We start from the raw sequence: 18,566 nt of genomic DNA, 5'->3' as shown, positions 1-18,566 counted from the left end.
AGATGTGAGAGGGCATCATAGGAGGAAGGGAAGGAAAGAGGGACAGAGGCCAATGTTGCCCATGGCACCCCTGCCCTAGGCAGTCACTTCACTTTGCCTCATGAGTGGGTCAGCCCTGATTAAGGGCTTCATAGGTTATTTATGTTCCTCACAAACATGTGTTATTGTTACACATTCCACCAGGAGGGCATTATCTACAAGCTGTCTTTCTTAGGCTCCATGATCACTGCAGATGGTGACAGCAGTCACAAAATTAAAAGACGCCTGCTTCTTGGGAGAAAAGCAATGACAAACCTAGACTGCATCTTGAAAAGCAGAGACATCACCTTGCCAACAAAGGTCTGTATAGTTAAAGCTATGGTTTTCCCAGTAGTGATGTATGGAAGTGAGAGCTGGACCATAAAGAAGGCTGATCGCCGAAGAATTGATGCTTTTGAATTCTGGTGCTGGAGTGAGCACTCAGGGCTGATTTCCTTAAGAATGGATCGGTTTGATCTTCTTGCAGTCCATGGGACTGCAAGAAGATCAAACCGATCCATTCTTAAGGAAATCAGCCCTGAGTGCTCACTGGAAGGACAGATCGTGAAGCTGAGGCTCCAATACTTTGGCTACCTCATGAGAAGAGAAGACTCCCTGGAAAAGACCCTGATGTTGGGAAAGATGGAGGGCGCAAGGACAGAGGATGAGATGGTTGGACAGTGTTCTCGAAGCTACCAACATGAGTTTGACCAAACTGTGGGAGGCAGTGGAAGACAGGAGAGCCTGGTGTGCTCTGGTCCAGGGGGTCACGAAGAGTCGGACACGACTAAACAACAACACCAACAAGCTGTCTTCAGTTTTTTATTATGAGCCCAACATCAGGCAACTGACTTTCTTCTTTGGCTCACCATTTCTATTTTCAGGTTTTCCACCAGCTCTGGTGGTGACTCTTAGCCAACATACAAAAACGTCTTATCCCACGCCACATCCTACCCACTTTCTCAAATTGCCATGTAAGGGAGCTGAGGAGCTAACTGATAACTCATCACTGGCGGGTGGTGAGGATGGCCTTCTCCTGTTGAAGATTCATTTTGAAAGTGAATTTGGAATGTCTGGGCACTTTTGTTTAGTGAAGCATGCTTTTAGATGCTCCCTGATGTCTTGGTCCTGTGAAAGGTATGTGAGCAACTTTCTCAGCAACTTAAATGAACTGACCTAGTGCTTACTGCCAAGAGAGAGAGTCTGTCATAAGAAATCACTTAGACCACATGGAAAACTGTAATTAGCATGTAGCACAACAATTGTATCACAAGCAAAGCAGACAAAAGATAAGGAGTGAGAGGGGCAAACATGCTGAAGTCTTTGAGAGTCTTGCCTTTTATAGCAATGTCAGGATAATCTTGTTTTGAATGGCTAGAGTCCCTTTGCCAGTACTGATGTGTTAATTGTATTTCTATACATACATAAACTGCACTTGTGCACTGATGAGACGAGCCAGAGAATAAGCATGAAGGCCAGAAGTGTGCTAACTGGTTTATAAAATAGCTAAATCATTGCAAGATGTTTGTCCCAAGGACCTTATATTGTTAGGACTATAAAGAGCACTTTGTTTTATGGCAAGGAAAATTTCTAGAGGGATATTGGCGATGTTATGTAGGGTTGTGTTTCCTCGGGGACTCAGAGGCAATTTGCTTTATGGAATGGATGGAAGGACTTTGAACAATGTAATTTACCCTGTCTGTTTTTAATGCCTCTTGGTTAAAGGAATGTGTTCTTTCTAAAACAGTGAAAAATGCAGAATAAATACCCAAAGAGTAGTGACAAAAAAGGAGGGAAACACTGAAGGCTTGAATGTCAAAAGACCTGAATCATAACATCTCGGTTAGAGCATAGGGTCTGCTTGGTTCTCAATACACATACACCCTCGCTTGCCAAGTGCCATCACTGCCCAGGACACAGAAGGCAGATGGGGCTGCACTCTCTCCTCCTTATATTGCCTGAATCCTTCATCCCCAAGGAGCCAGCAAAGGTTCCTTGTGGCTTGTCACAGAGGTGTACAAAAGTATGCATGGCTGGGGAAAGTGGATAGAGAAAAGTTTTTTTCTCTCTCTCATAATACGTAAGAACTAAACAACAACAACAACAATAATAATAATAATTCATAAGAACATAATACATACATAATAGTATGATAGACAGCCAAGACAGAGGCTTGACAACCATATGTCAGGAGTGCTCTGATGGTGTTTCCTGCTTGGCAGGGGGTTGGACTCGATGGCCCTTGTGGTCTCTTCCAACTCTATGATTCTATGATTCTATAAGGTGAATGCTGGAGGATTCAAGACATACAAAATAATGGACTTCTCCACACAGTGAATAGTAAAATTTTGGAATTCACTCCCTCAAGAAGCTACCGACTTGGATGGCCTAAAATGAGGAATAGACCAATTCATGTCTTCTCACCACTCATTTTCCAGTTCCACTGTTGGACACAGTCTGCCTCTGTGTGCCAGTTGCTGGGGAGAATGCTGTTGTGCTCAGTGCCTGCTTCCGGGCATTCAAGAATGGCCACTATGAGAACAAAATGCTGGCTGAGGGGCCTCCCTCAGAGCAAGTCTTATGTTCTTGCAGTGCTGTTGCATCTGCTGCTACTATAAGTGGGATGGAATTCACTCTGACCCTCTACTGGCAGAAGTACCAGCCACAGATTCCATGTTTGTTACAAATCGCAAATAGAAGCTCTGCATTTCCTCATTTTGTGCATGAAGATGTGTGGAAGGCACAGGGAGCATATCTGCAACCCAGTTTGCTGTTGAATCTGAAATCTGCTTCTGCCTCTGTCCTCTGCATGCTCATTGAGGCCAGCAGTGTGGGCACCTTGACTGTGAATGTCTCCTCCCTTCTCACTTACCCCTCCCACTCCTGCCCATCATCCAGACAGGCAGTAATAAGCTACACTCTTATTATTTGCTCCTCAAATGTGCAATTTTCATGCAATTCTGGACATTCCTGCTTATTGGGGCCAATTCTTATATTCCACAGCACTATAAAGGCATATCCCAAATATATTTTCTTCTTCTTCCATTTTAATGTACCAGTTGGCTGGTGAGTACAGGCAGAGCTTATGAATGGAGAGGGAAATGAAAGGGCCTAGATAAAAATTTTCAACTATATTAACATTTTTCTTATATTTACTTCATACAGGGGCTATTTCACTTTGTGTAATTACAGGCTTCACTAGCTTCAAGGAAATCAAATCTGTTACCAGCTCCAGCAGGAACCTTCAGAAAGTCAGTCCAATAAATTGAAAACATATATAATTTTTATTCTCTGTTTTTGTTTTTTAAGAAAAAAAATGCTTGAACCCCATGAGTTTAATTATATAGTAACTATAAAGAAAATATGTATACCAACAAAAGTTTATGAAATGGACCTCCATAATTATATGAATTCCTGAACAAAGCTAACATCTCACAAACAGAAATATATTAAACTGTTATGCAAAAGAAAAGAGACAGAGAATGTCAGGTTCTGGTTTATGTACCTTTTGTGACATTTCACAAACCCTCCATGCCTCGATTTTCATTCCAAAAACCTGTTACTATAATTAGGGTCACTCTTTTTAATAATTTCAGTATAAGAAGTGCTTTACAGTTCTTTTCTCAGAGTAGCTTTGGATGCCATATCACAAAAAAGAGCAAGGTCGGGGATGGGAAATGGCACACACATAAGATTCACAATCTTCACATCATCACCTTTGCTGCATTAGCCACACATCCACAGAAAAATGGGATGCAAACATAAAATTGCACCAGTCAACATTATTTAGTGCTGGCATTTCTTCCCCATCTTTCTAAAGAAACAGAAGTGGCTTGCAAATAAACAATAACAATCAAACAGTAATAAATATCTACCAATGCAATCCTATGGGGAGGCACTCCAGATGCTCTCTCCTGATCTTTCCACCAGTGCCAGCATTTCAGCCCCTCTTCTCCCCCCGTGCACTGTTCTGGAGGCTTCTCCTGGCACACACAAACCCTAGCCGGTTTCAGGGGGTGTGCGCAGGGAGGAGGGGGGACCCATTGTGCAAGGGAAGCTATTTCACAGGGCAGTTGAATCCCACCCATGGAGGAAAGCTTTTGTCCGCCACAGGGCAGAGAGGAAGCTCTGTGGGTGGAGCAGGAGGTCAGCCCACGGGGCATCCTTCTTGCTGCAGCAGAAACTTCTGTGGCAGCCCTCCAAAAACTGCTCTGAGCTCAGGCCCTGGTCAAGTCTGGTACCAGTTTTTTATGTTTATTATACCATCAGGCTGCAGAGCAGAGGGGGGAGAGAGAAGCAGGGGGCCATTCCATTGGCTTTGCTTAAGACAGCAGCTGCCTTTGGCTCTCCCTCAATTCCTAGCAGTGGCCGTTCTGTCAGATTGCAAAAGAGGGGCAGATGCGAACGAACAGGGCAGTAGCATCACCCCTGTTAAGAGGCTACTGGCTCCTCTTCTCCCTGCTTTGTGTGCTTTCCTCCCTCTTCCCACCCCACCTCCAGTTTTCTTTCGTGTTGTGTTTTTTAGGCAGGCTGGGTCTGCTGTTGTTGCTGCTGCTGCTGACTTCTATACTGCTTTTCGGCAAAAGAATGGGGTAAAAAAAATGCTTTCAATAAATAAAAATATTAAGAATTGGCAAATTGGCAAGCCTAGTATGGCAACAGGGCTTCAGAACACCAACACTAGTGAATGGGGCCTAAATATCCTTGTTTTGTTTCTCCAAGATCATTTCTGGACCTTCTGTATGTACTTTACAAGAAACTGCTGAATGTAAAGTGGGACTAGGAAGCACTAGCCTGGAGACCAAATCATTGCCATTGTGCATTTTCTGTATATCTGAAGCTCCCTCAGCTCCAAGCAAGCACTGCATTGATTCAGCCATATAACTCCAATTTGCAAGGTCAAGATAAATAGAAAGTGCACTTGAAAGAAACAGAACATATCCAAGTTGAATTCCAAAGAAGGCAGTAAGTTGTCGCTCACAATGCTAGACGTAGCCATGTGTGCTACTGAAATCATCTCTGCCCATCCTATTTGACTGCAGGCTTTCAATTTTTGGTAGGTGCCTGCCCGTAGTCTCTTTTCTGAACTGTTCCAACCCAGCATTTCTTTCCCTAACCCTCCATTCACAGTTCCATCTGATTTACTGATCTATTACCCATTTATATTAGGAACTTCTTCAGGGTGAAATTGAAGCTTGTCTCCATGAGAGGCAATAAAAAGCAACACAGTCAAGAATCACTGTAAGGTGATATTTTACTCCTTTAGCCCATTAAACAATAGATAAAACACTAGAGAAGTGAAATCACAGCGGTGATGTGATCTAAAAAATCACAAAAAACCTTCTATCCTTTTATTGTGGAGGAAAAGGCAACGGGAGGGAGGGGCCCCATTCCTTTCCTTACTCACAACCTCTTGCAGCTTCTCTTGCCTTTTTGTGACAGAAGGCCCACCCACACTTCCATGTATCCTGTGTTTGCAAGTGATTTCAAGTTATGGGTCCAAGGGTTGTTTCGTACTATCTTGCTTCTTTCCCTCAAAAACCCAATTGATGTTTGTTTTGATTCAGCGGTAAAAAGCGGGTTTTCCTGAGGAAAGTGGCAGGGCGAAAAGAAAAAACCTCTCAGACCCATGACTTGAAATCACGGGACAAACGGAAGTGTGGATGGCCCTTTACTGTGGGGTGTGTTTGGTTCCAGCCCCATTCCTTCCACAGTTCTGGAGTGGCAACCTCACCCTCCAGCCCAGGGTAGCCAATATGTTGCTTGACTACAACTCCCATCAGCCCCAGGCAGCATGGTCAAGAGCCATGGATGATGGGAGCTGTAGTCCAGTCATACTGCAGGTATCTGGTTGCCTGAAACCAAAATTTTCCGGCTTCCAAGCTTCCATTCATTCCAAATCACATCCACTGGAACACTCTTGGCCCTACACCATCTGTGCTTGCAAGTCCTATTGTATTAAATATATTTTAACAGTGGTTTAGCTAAATTGATTCTGAAGCCAGTTAGAAATCATCTCCAGAATACAGAGGCCTTTTCTATCATCCTATCAGTCACAGTCCAAACTGTGTTATTCCAAGACAACAACATGAGATAGCACAGGACACACACACACACAAAAAAAAACCACACATTTTCTGCCTTTTTCTCTTCTCCTTTTAGACAAATATTGGGGGGAAAGGGATAGGTTACATGTCTGGAATATTTCAGATATGTACTATATAGCTGAGCTGTAAAAGGAGAAGTTTCTGATGGAACTGACCTTTTTGCTCCTTTCCTCCGCCTTCCTCCTGGAAACTTTTGCCACCAGTCAGATACGCAGCATTTATGTTTCGTGACTGACAATTATCTCATAATGAAAAACAAGTCACAATTAATAAAGCTCAAAACTAATACCTGCTAAATTCATTTAATGATTTAATGAACTAGGGGAGAGCGTTATGGTGGGGGGCGGGGCAGAATAGAAATTTAAGAGCAAAGGGATTCCATTTCCAGTTAGAACTTAAAATCATTCTTGAGTCTTTGTTGAGGCTCCAAAAGCAGGGGCTTCATATTTTAATTCCCTACTTTTACAAAGGAACACCTCAAAGCCCAGCAAAGATCCATCTAGGGTTGAATTGTTGACCTTTTGGTTGCAGTGGCTCACCTGGTGGGCTGAGGGAAATCACATTTGAAGCCTTGTTGTTCTGGATCCATTATGCCTGCGTATGCACACACATAGTCAGTATTAAGTCGTGTGTGTGCCTATCGCATGCAGGGAGAACTATCACGATAGGCACACACGCTACTTAATACTGACTATGTGTGTGCATACGCAGGCATAACAGACCCAGAATAGCAAGTCTTCAATTATGGGATCAAATGTGTGCCCCCGTTTCTCCTAATTGCACCCACCTTCCCCTCCATACAACTGAGCCAAGCAGAAACGAAAACGACAAGCCTTCCAGCCTCTTTTTCTTCTCTGCAGGAGGGAGGAGGCGGTGGGGTGCCAGGTGTCTTCCCTGAAGCTGGCAGGGAAGAAGGAGCCATCTGGCTACCACGGTTTCTTACTCGGCTTACAAGGCCAGCCAAAAATTGTAAATCCCTGTGTATTTTGGGGTTTTCAAATATTTGCACCAATAATTATTTAACTGGCTTCCCCCTGTAGCCCAACCTAAGAATATTTTATTTAAAGGGCAGGTGTGCTTGCAAACTCAGGGTGGAAGCAGATCTGGGTGTTATGGAAGAGGGGCATTCCATGGACTGCCATTAGGCTATGCTATTCCACACACAGACTCATAAGAGGAAGCAACTCAATAACTCAACAGTGGTGCCCCTGAAGAAGGCTGTATTTCACTGTGTGTTAACCACAACTAATCCCTTTTGAAGTCTAACAGCTTTAGAAATAACTTTGTACGAAGCCCAGAATCCTGTTGTGCTGCTAAAGGTTTAGTTTTTTTGAAATCCAAAACCAATCCTTGAATGAGTGTGATTTCAATAGTTTTGGCTCACTTTTTAAATATGGTTTGCCTGTAGAAGTTACTCTGCAAATCAAACAGAGGCCCTTTAAAAATAATAATAAACTTAAAATTTTATAGTGGTTCTCACAAGAAAGCTGCACAGATATGCTAATGTAGAAATAAAAAACAGAGCTGTTGTTTTGGTAAGAAAATCTTAATATTCCATTCACATCTTGTAATGCTTGGGCCAAATGATAAGAAGCACAAGGCAGGAAAACTTCCAAAGCTCATCTAGTCCATCGCCTTCCCTAAGGCAATAACCTCTGTACAATGATAACAGACTCATAATTATCTTAAAGCAGATATATATATATATATATATATATATATATATATATATATATATATATATTGGGGGGGGGAACCAATCCATATGAGAAAGCCACAGATGGTATTGCAGAAGGAAAATAAGCAAAACAAACTCTAGCAAAGATTATAATACTGAAGTATAGCCATCACAGGCCTCTCTACATGTTGCTGAACTACAACTGCCATCACTGCCAATGGCCAGAGATTATGGGAGTTGTAGTTCAGCAATATCTGGAGTGCAAAAGGCTCCACATCCCTCTGGACCTAGAAGAATAGGAGGCTGCTTCCTCTACCTGCTTGCATAGTACCACCTTGGGACCTGATAAAAGCCTGCATGCCCCCCCCAACGATCCTGCTGGTAGAAAGGTAGCTATTTGTTTGTTTTTAAATAGAACGTGTTTTATTTATAATTTTTATAATTTATGCAAAATACAATTACATAAAATGATAGGAACACAATTAAATATTGTTGAAGCAGAAAAACATAGAATCATAGAATCCTGGAGCTGGAAGGGACCCCGAGGGCTATCTTTCGAGTGCAACCCCCTGCAATGTAGGAATCTCAGCTAAAGCATCCATGACTGATGGCCATCCAACCTCTGCTTAGAAACCTCCAAGGAAGGAGAGTCCAGAACCTCCCGAGGGAGAGCAACCATCCATGTAAACAACACTTATTTGACCCCAATTATTTCACAAGGAGAGGGAAACCTCCAGATACAGTCCTAAAGTGCACAGGGAGTTCTGTAATATGGGATAATTTTAAAAAGCAAGTGGTCCTCACTGAACCTGGTTCAAAAAGATCTTGTCATCTGGATGAGCCCTGGCTGACTAGATAAAACACTATAGCCCCCCACACTCTTACCTGGGAGTAAGGCCCACTGAACTCAGTGTGGCTTTCTTCTGAGAATATACGTAGTTATTTACTAGATGCAAGACAGCAGCACCAGATGACCCCACTCAGTTAGGATTTCACCCAGCGCCTTGCAGAGCCGGGGTGACGCTGCCGATGGGCCCTACGCCCCTTGGCAACATCCAAAGGCTCTGATCTGCTAGGCGCTGGGGTAGACTGCACCCTGCCCCTTGCAGAGTCAGGCCCAGCACTGGTGGCAGCAACAAGCGATTTTCACCTGTGGTCCCCTTGGAATATCCTGTGGGGCCCCAGAGGGCCATATGGCCCCCAGTTGGGAAACACTGCTCTATGGGAGCTACCTCATCATTCAATTCATATGTCTCACTTTACAACAGGCATAGTTAAACTTGGCCCGCCAGATGTTTTGGGACTACAATTCCCATAATCCCTAGCTAACAGGACCAGTGGTCATGGATGATGGGAATTGTAATCTCAAAACATCTGGAGGGCCAAGTTTGCCTGTGCCTGCTTTACAGGTACTAGTGCTTACAAAGGCCTTCTGCACAAGCTCCAGAATCGTATTTAGAAATGAATATTCTTTTGATTAAATTTCTAGCAGTGCTGGCCTTTCCATTAGGCTGAGTGAGGTGGCCACCTCAGGTGGCAGCTGCTGGGTGGGAAGTGGCAGGGGCAGGGCCATCTGTAGCATATGTGGTGCCGGGGTGCAAAGATCCGCCCAGCGCCCCAAATTTTTTTTGGGGGGGCAGCTCAAAGTTGTTGAGCTTTTAAGGAGGGGAACAGCGAAAACCGCTAACATGGAGGAAAAAAAACAAGCAGCAGCAATAATTCCGTCTTTCCGTTTTTGCGATCATGCGAAAATGAAAGGCATCACTAGGGGGCACCACTGGATATGTTGATTCTGGAGGTCTTCTGCAAAAGAAAATGGAAATGACCCATCGACCGCAATCACCCGGGTGTTGTGGTTAAGAGCTTAGGTGGCTTCAGCGCCCCCCCAGAATTCGGTGCCTGGGTGCACTGCACCCCTTGCATCCCCGGGTAAAGACGGCCCCGGGCAGAGTGTGTGAGGGCACAGCTATGCCTGCCACACATTCAGCCCTGCTGCACCTAAGGTAGCCTGTTACTCTCTTAACTGATGGAGAGAAGCCAGCACAGAAGTAAAATTCAAAGGCCAGTTTGGTTGGCTTCCAAGTGTGGGATTGGGTGTGTGCATGTGCCATCTGGTCACTCATCCCAGGCACCAAATGTCTTCAACCAGCCCTGATTCCTAGGTAGAGAACAAAGTCATGGCAGTGCCCCTGTGTCTGTCAGAACTCTGGCTCAAGTATATGTTGCACATGTAGTTGTCAGGTAGAAAAGCACCTTCTGTTTTAAGCACAAGCTGGAACAAATCTTTCTGAAAATTATGTTCAGGATTTCTGGCCAGCTGGCGCAGAAAAAAAAAAGTCTCATAAAGGCCTTGCTGAATTCCCTTGTAAAACAATATTTTCAAATTTATTCTCCTTTTCTTTTTAATAAAAAGCTATCTTGCATTCCCCCAAAATCAAATTTAAATATACAACAATAAAACAGGCATTAGTCTCCCTGTCAAAAATTGCAATCATATCTTCCTCAGGTGAAACATACAGAGCCTGCCCTAAGGCTAGAGTGAGCAAGGCTACAGTTGCCCATAATGTTCAGCAGGAAAGTCAGGAGAAATTTATCTTTGGTGACACAATCTATATTGCACTGGCAAAAGCACACAGCAGAGCCACTCAGAATATTTTAGATAATGCCTTGATGTAATTGATAGCATTAAAGCCATACGTCTCTTTCACTATTCTGGTACAATGATGGGGGAAATGCCAATAAGATTACCTGCCTCTTCGTTCATCTTGGATAGAAGCAGGAGAGCTCTTGCAAGCAAACCCATTCACACACATATGCAGAGTGCTATGATGGAGATTCACATTTAAACCTCTCTCTCCTCTCAGTCAAGTGCCTCGGTCAAGTGCTGTGATGGGGCAATTTCTCCATGCAGCATCAGGGTGGTGAGGAAATCGCTGTCTCTGCCCTTCAGAGATCTGCTGCTGAAGGATGCTGAGGAAGGCGGGGGGCTGGGGGGCCAGTTAAAAGGGCTTTGTGGGCCAGACACATCCAATGTGTCCACTCTATGGTTTCCTATAGCATTCCATGTATATTGCTGTATATTACCTTAAAAATACTCTGAAAAAAACAAATACAGTAATCCCTCATCTTACATGGGGGTTTGGTTCCAAATATTCCAGGTTTACATGAAAATTGTGTACAGTCAAGTTCTTGGAGCCACCACTTGGCTAGTGGGTTAGGGGGAGAAAGAGAGCGTCCCCAGCAGTCTCAGAGTCTGTATGCTGAGTGGGCTTTGCCCAGCAAGCAGGCAAAGTGCTTAAAATCTTGTTTTGCACTGGGTAACCCCATGCAAAAAGAATTTTTAAGCTTTCCATCTTGCTTGGGACATAACTTGAGCAATTTCAACCAGCCCATCTTCAACCATCTTCAAATCAACTGCTACTAAGATGAGGGATTACTCTAAATAAAAAAGATGAAGTATAATTTTCTACATAGAAAAGGGCAAGGAAACCCAAGCACACACGAGTACGTGAGAGTTGTTGTGATGATGACAGCTTCTCCTATTAAATATCTCTGGTAGTGGGGCTGAGCTAAATGTACTGGACTGACACAGTACTTGTTGGTTGGCAAGGGGAAAAGAAAACATAGAAAGAATTCCCTGGATGCCAAGATCCAGGTTTGGGAGAAGTATTTTTTGGTGAGTAAAACATGGAAAGATAGGCTGTTAGACCTTTAAAATATGACCTTGTCAGTTTCAAAACTTCCCTCTTCCCCTAGCATAGAAAAAGGCCACACGTTTGGTATGTTTAAAATTGTTTACTTACAAACTCTCTAAAGATTAAATTCATGTGCATTCCCATACAGCAGCCAGAAAACACAGGCAGTACAATTTGGCTCAGTGGTGGTATAGCCATGCAGTCTGAACTGGAGCAACAAACTCAGATCTTCCCACATTGAGCTTCTCAGGTAGACTGAAGGGGAACAAAGGCCTTTCTTCCCAAGGTGAGGGGGAGTGACCTAGCTTACGCTATGGCATTAACCCCTTGATGCATAAATTAAGACTTAAGCATATTGGTTATATCACAGTACAGTGGTACCTCAGGTTACAGATGCTTCAGGTTACAGACACTTCAGGTTACAGACTCCGCTAACTCAGAACTAGTACCTTGGGTTAAGAACTTTGCTTCAGGATGAGAACAGAAATCGCGTAGCGGCAGTGCAGCGGCAGCAGGAGGCCCCCTTAGCTAAAGCGGTACCTCAGGTTAAGAACAGTTTCAGGTTAAGAACGGACCTCCAGAATGAATTAAGTTCTTAACCCGAGGTACCATTGTACTAGCCCAAGCTTAGTGTTTACTCAGAAGTAAGTCCTGCTAAATTAAATGGAACTCATAGGCACTCACTCTTGCCCATTCTTATTGATGTGAAAATCACACATCCCCTTAAACTCTCTAAATGTACAATGCAACAGAAAGTGAAAATATCAATGAAAATAGGAAGGAATGTTTGATGCATGAGTGCTACAGCAGCTATCATGACAATGTTATATTACTAGGCACCTTTATATCAAACGACATGTGCAGTAGATCGAACAATATTTTATTACTTGCCTCTTCAGAGCTTTCTATTTCTGAGCATTTGATAAAATTCTGAATGCCTCAGCTTTTCAAGGGGAACAAAAATATGCCAAGGTGCCTTTACTTCTAAAGGCAGTGACTCTCAGCTAGGCTAGCAATCTGGGGAAAATGTCACAGTATGTTCAAGCAGCTAAGCGATTTCCCCTTCCCCTTCCCCCAACATTGTGTAAACGTGTGTGACGAGAACAGCAAGGTTTTGCTCCAGAGGTTGACACTTAATGCAATTGTGGAACTCTGATCTCCAGGGAACAAAAGATGCAAACTGCTATTGTCCCAAAGGAGCATAAAGGAGCTCTTTCAGCTGTAGCTAGTGTCAGTCAGCTCAGGGAGCAAGTCCCAAGCGCATTGCTAAAGTGGGTGTCCTTGCCAAACAACATGCTACTATGTACTGCTAGTAAATGAGTTGACTGGGTCAATCTCCCTTTGAAAATGCTTCATCTTAGAATGAAAGCCACCAGGTGCATTTTTACAGCTCTTTGAAATGGAATACCAGCTACTGAAGATTTGCGTGTTCAGGCCCAGAGAACTCCCTCCTAAATAAAGACACATTTGACTCAAATTTTAGTTTTGGTTTTTGGCAGAATTTAGGCCACAACTTTACTGATTACAGAAAAGTGAGTGCTTGCATAGGCTCTGGTTCAACTAGCTCCCTACCCCCTTGCAGGTTCCAGAGCCCTGTTCGCAACCTGAAAAGAACACAATCCACGTCTGCACACACACGGGTCGCAATTCGCCGTTTATGTGCATGCGCGTGATGTCATTTTGCTCGTCTGCGCATGCACGAACGGTGAAACCCAGAAGTAACCCTTTCCGGTACTTCCGGATCGCCGCGGGACGCAACCTGAAAGCGCACAACCTGAAGCAAACGTAACAAGAGGTATGACTGTACATGATTTTTTAGCAAAAGAGCTTGTTTTTATCATGATGGTGCATGCATAGCACATCCCTATCAATCTCATCAGATATGCATGTATTAGAAGCCTCTGAATGTGCAAATGTGTAGCAAAACAGACACAAGCTCTGTTCTACTCATGGTGATGTACTTACACTCTTATATGAAAAGTGTTGATGCATTCATCACAGCTAGAAAAATCTAACAAATAAAGAGATGCTGGCTATCCTGAACTTTAGATTTATATTAATAAAATCTTGGGGAGATGAATATTCTCCCCATATCACCTATAAAATACACAAAGTTCACAAACATTTATAACAAATCCATCAAGAAAATACAACTAAGAGACTGTTTTGAAAAAGTGCTCATCCAACAGTGCCATAAAAATTGCCAGAATTTATACTACAGAATGTTCCCAAATAACAACAAAAATTGTGGTTAAACTGGGATGTCTTAAAGCTGTTCTGCTGGAGAAAGCATTCCACAAACAGAATGAGCGGGGGCAGAGGGGAAACATTCTCGCATGGCCACTCCCTGACCTCTGGGGGAGGGGATGACACAGATAAAAGTCTCTGATGACGACCACATGCATTTATACCAATAGCAAATATTTATTATACTCTTTCTCCCTGTTTTTCCATGCACTGAGGCATTTTTTTCACAGAACATCCAGTTCTGCCCTGAATATTTGAATAGCAGCTTCCTGCTCTCTCATTTAATCTCCATGGGGTTTTTTTGTTTGCTTGTTTAATGTGGAGACAAAGCCCACAAAGCTCATTCAGGTAACAGGTAAGACAGTTCAACAAATGAGTTTGAGCCGTGGGTGCAGCTTCCCCGAGACATGAAGCACAGAGACACACCAGGTACCCTCAATGCCACTCCATTAGTGCATCCAGTCCTCCACCCAGGAGGGCAAGAATGTGTTTCTATCACATTGTTTTGCACATAGCAGGAGCTTGGCAGAAGGTTTGTGGCATACAATAGATTTCAAGCACTTTCGGTGCTGCTAATTATAATTTTCCAATGCATCCTGTCCAAAAGATTGGACAAAGAAAGAGCTTATGCAACTTATCATTAGCTTCATGGATCAATATCGTTTAGGAAATACAAAACAACTCTAGTTGTTTAAAGACAAGAAGTACCAGGAGGTGTCCCCTCCTTTTGTTGACAGCAAATCCCAGTATTGATCTGTCTACAGTGTAACTGCAAAATTTGCAGAAAGCAGGTGGACCTGCTGAGAATATAAATAGAGCCACTCTTCTTGCTTGGCTCTGTGTAAGGTCCCTGCAGCTCCCCCTGGGTAAGGCAGCCTATATCCTAACTAAATGATACATTCATCTGGTAGCAGAAGAATATAAAGAACTGACAAACTAGAACCAATTTTTCCAAAAGATATTTTCTCCTGTTATTCTCCGAGAATATCTTCTTTTCAATTGTCCCAGCTGAATTCCCTCAAACTCTCTGTGCCTTGGCTGATTGTGAAGCAGATAGCATATAGAACTATATATGAAGGTAGACCACAGTCCATTGTATTTAGTGATCTCTAAAATACGCAGTAGAATTCTGAAAGCATATGAATTAAGATTTATAGAGTATAGACTCAAGCTAAACAGTGTTTGCATTATTCACCCCCACAATAACCTTGAGTGGCAAGTCACAGTAACCTGACCAGCATCTCAGCTCTCATTGCCAAAAGCCTACTCACTGAGTCCCAGTGACTAAGCTCATATCAGAACCCAGGTCTCACAGATTAAAGTCAGAGCTTTATTCACTAGGAAACATAAGGCCAATGTGGAATTTCTTTCCACACAATCAGAAGATTTGATTCCATCCATTTTTTGGCTTAACTAGGACCTTGGAGTTTCTTGCACACTAGAGGACTTAAATTATCAGAGTACAGCATGAAAGGTTGTATTATCACCATTTAGTGAACTTGTGAACGGGCCATTGCTCTTCCCATGTAAAGCTTACCTTTGATCTCTGCAGACCAGCCACTCTTACATTTCATGGCTTTTTCACTTCTGCTTATAATTATTACTTCATGACCTGGACAAAGCTGGTTTCAAAGCTCATGCCACATGCAAAAGGCTAGCAGCCTTGAATGTGCCACACATTTATTTATCCATTTATTTTTAGCTGCAGTCAGTTATCTCAGGTACCTCTCTGTAGAGCAGACAGAAGTCAGTATAGAGGGGGCTCGTATTTTCCCCAGAAAGCTCACTCCCAGTCTCTCTTTCTCTAGGGATAATCTTACACTGTAAATAATATCCAAAGAGGCCAAGTGTAATTTAAAATAATATGTTCTGTTCTATCAAATGAATTATATACTAAACAACTAAGGAGGGAGAAGCACACAGGAAAAAATTGGTCAGAAAAGATTAACGGGAAAGATTGCCAATCTGAGAATGTGAAAAACCCTCACCATTTGCTGCCTTCATTTTCCCACAGAATAAGAGAATCCATTTAGAAAACTGGTCCTATTTATTGTATTTATTGTTGTTGTACAGCCCTGTGACATTTAGCTATGTCCTAGCAGTCTACAAATAGCTTAAATAAAGATTCCACATCCCTCAAGCATCCACTGGGCACTCCTGTGACCAGCTCAGCACATGGCAGCACAATTAAAAGTCCATCTGGGGTGTGGTTGTGACACAGGATGCTGGCTTGCATTGAAATTTGCCCTGAGCCGGCTGCCTTTCCCACCACACAATGAGAAGCCTTCATCAGACACCATGTTAATTAGATTACAAACACGTTTTCCTGAGAGGATTAAGGTAAACAAAAACCCTTCTAGAGGCAAAGCAGAAAATAAAATAAAAAAGCTTGCTCCTCTCATTTCCCAAGTGCTGTTAGATTTGTCTAACGTTCATCTGTTTACTCCTCCAATGATGGAACTGGAGTTTTGTTTTTCTTTCAATAGCAGCACAGCCTCTGTTATTCTCAGGTGGCAATAGGACATGACGGTATCTGGAGGTCAGTCAACATGGGAGTAATCAATGTTTGCATTAGTTCCCATCAGATGGCATCTCAGACATTTATTTTATTTTTTGCAGCTATGGACAAGCATCAGCACTGTCACAATGCATGCCATCCAAAATCCTGACAATTACACTGTGGGATATGAGCCAATCATAAGCACTGGTAGGAAAAGGAAACGTCTGCATTGATTGCTAAAGGAAGCATTGTTTACCATTCCCAGCAAGGAACATATAAATGGTACTTGCTCCCCCAATAACCACCACCGATTCGCTCCTACTATTTGAAGGTATGTATTGACCAAAAGCACAATGAAACTGCGCTGCTGTTTCTTATTGTGGATGAAGAGGGAAGTGTCCAAAACAGGCAAAGAAAATTGGCACGCCCTATAATGAAAGCTGGGTAAAAGCGGGTGGCTCTGTGGTCTAAACCGCGGAGCCTCTTGGGCTTGCTGATCAGAAGGTTGACGGTTCAAATCCCTGCAACGGGGTGAGCTCCCATTGCTTGGTCCCTACTCCTGCCAACCTAGCAGTTCGAAAACACGTCAAAAGTGCAAGTAGATAAATAGGTACCGCTGCAGCGGGAAGGTAAACGGCGTTTCTGTGTGCTGCTCTGGTTTGCCAGAAGTGGCTTAGTCATGCTGTACACCGGCTCCCTTGGCCAGTAAAGCGAGATGAGCGCCGCAACCCCAGAGTTGTCCGTGACTGGACCTAAGGGTCAGGGGTCCCTTTACCTATAGTGAAGGCTACAATTGCTCATGGATCTCCTAGTCAGGAGTCACCTGATGAGTCCCGTCAGTGGAAGCCTGAACAAGGACTTCTGGTTGTGCAGTGTAGCTTCCCCCTTCACTTTCCCCACACACGTCCCCAATGGCTCTGGGGGGCTGGTAGAACCCTCAGAATAGTGCATGGGTGAAAGAGAGGGGAGACTGCTTGTGCTGATGGATAATCAGAAGAATACCATGTTGTCTCTCCCCACCCCAGTCTCAAAATTTCTGTGCTCTAGCAAAGGAATATTTCCAAGAACATCAAAAGAACCTTCATGGATCAGATTGTGAGTCAATTTACCCCAGTATCTTGTTTCAAAAAGTGGTCAGACAGATGTGTCTGAAACGTCCAGACAACCTAGGAATCTGCACACAACACAAGAGAGAAATGTAAGAACACATATGCATATATTGACAGAAAAGGCAATGAATATTGCAGCATAGGAGTGAACAAATGTGAATCTTTAAATTCTCACATTCTGGATCTAAACCACAATTTTTCCCCTCAGAGAATATGCACAACGCTTTTCAATCAGCTCACGGTGCATAGAATGATCAAGCTAATAAAAACGACTTTAAGGGTGCATTAAATTTGGGTTTGGGATGGCTCTTGTATTTGCAGCATAAATGCTAATAAAATTATAAATCTGCTATTAACTTTTTATTTCCTTACCAAGTGATGAAGATTTTTAATGGGTGCTTTAAAAAGGCGCATATGACTAACTAGAAAGGTACAAGAGCATCAGTGAAATAAGAATAAGCCTATACGCTGCTGGGATTATTCGTCTGTCTTTCATGGGGCCTCTTCAAGGTGGACGAGGATTGATGTATAGCAAAGGAAGGTTAGTGTGTGTGGGGGGGGGAGGGAATACTTTAATTTAAATGACAACTGAAGCATTTCCTCAACAGATTATACTCTAGGGACAACACTTAATACGTAGTGTTAATTTTATAATAATTTCATGTCAGTGATACAGCAAAGCTTACTCATTAGGATCATACAGCTTGTTCATTGTAAGTTAATATACTATGTTATGCTTTGCTCTCAAACTAAAAAAAAGAGTGTGTATGTAATTGCCGCCCATGGAATGGATATCAGATGGATAACCCTTTCAGACATTAAGGCTCGTGCATTTCATTACATGCAATTAAAAACATATTTCAGTCTTGTGCATGAAATAATGGCAATTAAAGAATTATGATTTCTGGTTTGGAATGGAGCTTCTTTAGCTCACAGTATCTCACTTTAAAATAACACTTACTAGAAATCATAGGAAATAATCAATGATGCTATATTTCCAATTTTCAAAAATATTCTTCCTCAAAAGACTGTCCCATTTTCTTATCTCAAATACCGAGTCAAGGTGCTTCATCTGGTTTATGCTCAGTTGTTTGATTGCACAGATGGCAGCCTTTTTCACTGTTGCAGCAGCTGTCTCCTCTCTCTTCTGGAGAGGCACCAGAGCTCACCACAGCCTCCGGAGTTGGGAATCCAGGGACTGTGCACCTTCAT

The 18,566-nt window shown here is 43.0% G+C and overlaps 1 protein-coding gene across 4 annotated transcripts in view; it reads right to left on the bottom strand.

Moving 5' to 3' along the window:
* Window positions 1–18,566, bottom strand: part of ERBB4 (erb-b2 receptor tyrosine kinase 4) — an 832,220-nt gene that overhangs the window by 565,660 nt on the left and 247,994 nt on the right. The window contains exon 1 of one of the 4 annotated variants that reach the window (XM_079976055.1): window positions 3,894–3,913. The exons of the other annotated variants lie outside the window; for them this stretch is intronic. The gene's annotated coding sequence lies outside the window, so the exon portion shown is untranslated. Of the gene's footprint in view, window positions 1–3,893; window positions 3,914–18,566 lie in introns of those variants that run through there. 4 annotated transcript variants of the gene reach the window in all.

This window comes from Podarcis cretensis, assembly GCF_951804945.1.
Source record: "Podarcis cretensis genome assembly, chromosome: 1".
Classification (NCBI taxonomy): Eukaryota; Metazoa; Chordata; class Lepidosauria; order Squamata; family Lacertidae; genus Podarcis; species Podarcis cretensis.
The sequence above is the reverse complement of the archived record's forward strand: the minus strand, read 5'-3'. Positions and strand labels throughout refer to the sequence as shown.